The sequence below is a fragment of the Tenrec ecaudatus genome, chromosome 1, assembly GCF_050624435.1.
Source record: "Tenrec ecaudatus isolate mTenEca1 chromosome 1, mTenEca1.hap1, whole genome shotgun sequence".
Classification (NCBI taxonomy): Eukaryota; Metazoa; Chordata; class Mammalia; order Afrosoricida; family Tenrecidae; genus Tenrec; species Tenrec ecaudatus.
In genome coordinates this window covers 271,597,401-271,602,087 of record NC_134530.1, presented here as the reverse complement: position 1 = coordinate 271,602,087, position 4,687 = coordinate 271,597,401, and the positions used below count along the sequence as shown (strand labels likewise).

General features: G+C 58.0%; 1 pseudogene; it reads left to right on the top strand.

Annotated features, from left to right (window-relative positions):
• Positions 1-518: 518 nt before the first annotated feature.
• Positions 519-4,284, top strand: LOC142440557 (bifunctional peptidase and (3S)-lysyl hydroxylase JMJD7-like; annotated as a pseudogene).
• The last annotated feature ends 403 nt before the right edge of the window (positions 4,285-4,687 follow it).

Here is a 4,687-nt window from a genome sequence, read left to right as displayed (position 1 = left end):
TTGGCCACCATGTCTCTCCCCCGAGGGGCACCTGGTGGACTGAGATCAACCCCCTCCTGGTTAGCAGCCACGTGCTTAAGCACCGACCACCACCAGGGCCCGTAGATAGTGTGCTTGACGGTGCAGGTGGTCAAGTGGACATGCACGCAGGAAGGGAACGAGGAGTTTTTCAGAGCCCCGGGGTGGTGTCCATGGTTAAGCATTTGTCTTACTAATGGGAAGGTCGGTGCACTTTGCCTACTCCTAAAGGACCCCCAACGAAATGCAATCCTTTTCAGAAAAGTCAGGGCCACAAACTGTGGAGCAAAGGTCCACTCTGACATCCCGGGTCACCAGGAACCAGAATCGACTCGAGGGCAACTGTTGTTTGTTTACTAGAAATGGTTGTGGGCTGGGGCCAGGAGGGGGTGGGCGGTGGGTGGTTTGGTTCACAAGTTCCTAAAGAAGAAGGATAGCCAGCTGGGGGAAGGAAGGCTCTTGGGGTGACTTGTGAGTGGAGGGGCCCCAAAGGAGGTGACATGCGAGAGGGAGAAGGTGAGGGCGAGGGAGGTTGGGAGTGTTTGTAGGTAGACTCGGTGAGACGAGGAGCCAGCCAGGAGCACAACAGGGAGTCAGTGATGTTTATGAAGGGCAGCAAGAGAAAGCCACCCAGGCAGCACACAGCACGGTACCATCATGGAAGACCCAGGGCGTTCAGGTTATAGGCATGTCTCCCCGATGAGGCTGTCAGCATCTTGAAAGGACCCATTCACACTGGCCAAGCCAAGTGCTGAGCACATTCCAAAATATTCAGTGAATATTCGCAGTTGGAAGGCATTCTTCCTTCATCTTGCTGCCCCCAGCCACGGGGAGCTCCCTGCGTGGTGCCTGAGGCTGCTTTTCTATACTTCGCTAGAGGTCCGCCACCGTAGCTAGGGAAGCTAACCAAGGGTCTGGCCCCAGGGAGGACTGGGGTTTGGGCCAAGCAGGAGTCCCGCTGTGTTAGCCCCAGTTGACCAGAGAAACAAATTCATAGACACTTATATGTGTTTTAAAAGAGAACTTTATATCAAAGAAAAATTGTACATTATGAAAACATCCCAGCCCAGTCCAGATCAAGTCCTTAAGTCTGATATTAGCCCATATGTCCGATACCAGTCTATAAATCCCTCTTCCTACTCATGAAACACAAGCAATGATGCTGATGCAGGAAGATCACAGGCCAGTGGGTGGAAAGCCTTGTGGACCCAGTGGTGGTGGAGGCATCCCAGCGCTAGCAGGGGTCTCCAAGTGAGCCCTGCGGCTCCAGGGCTCTAGTGTAGCTCTGTGTGTCTTGTCAGCAGGAATGTCTCACAGGAAGGGAGCTATTGATTTCCGTGGGCACCTCCAAATGAGGTCATCAAGCTGCAACCTGAATGACAGCTTAGACTCCACCCCTCCACAAGTTGACACCAGAGTATGTTGCTCACCTGCTTTTGGGCTGTGTGGCCCCTCCTGGAGTAGGCGTGCGGCAGCCTCCTCCTTGAAAATCCCCTTCTATTTCTGGTGGTCCAGAGTCTCTTGGTCCCTCCCCAGTGAGCACTGCCCAGTGATACCCTGTGGCCTGCCCAGAGAGGGCATCTCATCCGTAAGTGGCTGGGTGCTGTTTATGTCAACATCTACCTCCCACCCCACTTAAGAGCTTGGCGTGCCTCCAATCGTGCCCTACCTGGATGAGGCCCCGATGCCACTGCACTTCTACCGGGACTGGGTCTGCCCCAGCAGGCCCTGCATCGTGCGCAATGCCCTGCAGAAGTGGTCGCTCCCCTATCTGAGGTGGGTGCAGCCCTGGGCTGGGCTAGGGTGATGGGCGAGCTGTCTTGTGGCATGTGGGCATGCTCTTAGAGTCCCTTCCCCTAGGGCCACGGTGGGTGCCACAGAGGTGAGCGTAGCGGTGACCCCAGATGGTTATGCTGATTCCGTGCGCGGAGACCACTTCGTGATGCCAGCCGAGCGCCTGCTGCCCCTGTGAGGTGTGTTGGACATCCTGGAGGGCAGGGCCTGGCACCCTGGCGTGCTCTACGTGCAGAAGCAGTGCTCTAACCTGCTTACCGAGCTGCCCCAGCTGCTGCCCGACTTGGAGCCCCACGTGCCCTGGGCCTCCGAGGCTCTGGGTGAGAGGGGGCGACTGGGGCAGAGGGCAGTCGTTGAGAATACACAGCAGAAGCACACACCAAGCTTCTACACTGACAGCTCGGTGACATTGATTGTCTTGGCCCACACCCACCACCCCATGGCCAGGGTCAGGCCCTGCCGCCATGGAAGCCTTGACTGTTGACCGACTGCAAAGGATTAGTGCTCTAACTTTTGCCTGTGGGGGGCTGGGCCCACTCCCCAAGCCCTCCAAACCATGGCCTCTTCGCCACTTTTCCCTGGGATGCCCCTCGCTCGCATGCAGTACCCCTGCCCACATCCTGTTGGGTGTTATCCCAGACCCGACCTGCAGGGGACAACCACTCCTAACTCTCCTCCTCTGTCCTGCAGGGAAGATGCCAGACGCGGTGAACTTCTGGCTGGGGGAGGCGGCCGCAGTGACGTCCTGTAGGTGTCTCTGGGATGCAGGGACAGGGAGGAGCCAGGATGGGGCCAAGGGTGGGAGGCTGGCCTGGAGGGTCGGTCTACAATTCTGCGAACAGAGGAGGAGCGGCGTTGCAGCGTGGTGGGTGGGATGACTTTGGTGTGGGGGCGCACTAGACATCTCTCAGAGGGCACGTTGGCCCCGGAGGTGAACTTGGGAGAACCCTATGCTTGGATATTTACCTCTTTGGAGAGATGACCCGCATGGGGCGTGTGGTGAGTGCCAAGTCCCTGGTGGCTGGGATCTGGAATGCCCTCCACCCCAGCCCCCCCTGGGCATCTCCTGGAGTCTGGTTTGACTATGTCGTTGAGAATACACAGAGCAAAAGCACACACCAAGCTTCTACGCTGACAGCTCAATGACATTGATTCAGTCCCTCTAGTTGGTTCAAACGTTCTCACCCTCCCTTCCCGAGTTCTTCTCCCTGAGGGAAATGAGGGGGCTTCAGAAACTGTGTAGAAAATAATGGGATTCTCCCTCCCCCCTTATAAATTCATTGTCCTCCAGGATCCTGGCTGTTCTTTGAAGAGGCTGTTTTCAGTCTGAGCCCGGATGGAGTTTAAAAGAGCACCATGCTCATGGCAGAGGGATGGAGATCCTTTACTGGCTAAGTTGAACTAGTACTGGGCGTAAAGGAGACATCAGGGGACACTTTGGATGGAAGGTTAAAATCTTTATTCGCAGGACTTTCTCGTTTTTACACCCCTGGCTGTCTTGAGGCGCAAGGCTCTGGGTGGGCAGGTTCTGCCTCTCATGTGCCCTGCTCCGCCAAATCTGCCCAGGACCTTCTTTGTGTTGGCAGTGCACAAGGACCACTACGAAAACCTCTACTGTGTCCTCTATGGAGAGAAACATTTCCTGTTATACCCGCCCAGCGACCGACCCTTCATCCCCTATGGTAGGGCTGGGACCTGCCTTACGCATGGGCCCCAAACCAGAGGAAGGGTAGTGAGGCTTCCCTGCCTGTGTCCCTGGGGCCAGGCAGCCAACCGGAGAGGCTGGGAGGAGGTGTGAGGGGCTGGGAGCACTCTTTGCTGAGCTCCCCCTTTTTCTCTGGCATCAGAGCTGTACACCCCATCAACCTACCGACTCACTGAGGTGGGCACCTTTGAGGTGGTGGATGAAGAGGCCATGGAGAAGGTGTCCATCTTGGCCCTGGGCCTCAGGGAGGGGCGAGCTCATCCATCTCCGAGGAGCAAGCGGGCCCCAAAGGTCCTGGGAAGGTGGCCCCTTCCTCCGTAAGGTCCCGCCTTCTGGGGCTGGTTCCCAGGGCGGATGGAGGGGGACCTTTGGCCCTTACCGTTGGCAAGGCCAAAGGCCGAGTTCCCTGGTCCTGCTCCATCCCCAGGTGCCCTGGCTTCCACTGGATCCCTTGACACCAGAACTGTCCCGGTACCCACAGTACCGTGGGGCCCAGGCCCTCCGCTGCACCATGCAGGCCGGCGAGATGCTCTACCTGCCGGCCTTGTGGTTCCACCACGTGCAGCAGTCCCAGGGCTGCATTGCTGGTGAGGAGCTGCTGGCCTCGGCCAGCGGGTGGGCTGGGGAGGCTCTGGGTCAGAGCTGGGCCACCCACTCCTGTGCTTGCTCTCCCCACAGTGAACTTCTGGTACGACATGGAGTATGACCTCAAGTATAGTTACTTCCAACTGCTCGACACCCTCACCAAGGCCTCAGGCCTGGACTAGTGGAGCCCCCAGGGAACGTGCCCCCCCACAGCTCAGGGGGCACTCTGGCTCCTCCCCAGATGGGCCCCCACAGAGACACCCTGCAATCTGTCTGACCCAGAACCCCGTTTGGGTTGGGACGGACCCTGGAGACTATCGTGGGTGATAGGAGGAGGACCAGCAAGTGCCAGGCAGGTGTCTAGGTCAGGGTTCCCAGAAAGCTGCCACGCAGGTGAAGCAGCCCCGTGGGTGGAGGCCAGCTGCGGCGTCCTCCCTCCTCTGTAAAGCTGTGAAGTGGATATAATGATGGTCCCTACCTTTCTGGCTGCCCTGGGGCCTGGAGAGGGTTTCTGTAAGGGCCCGCTCGCTCGCTCGAAGGACATGCTCAATAAAGCCGGGGAGGCTCCATGTGGTACCTGCCCCT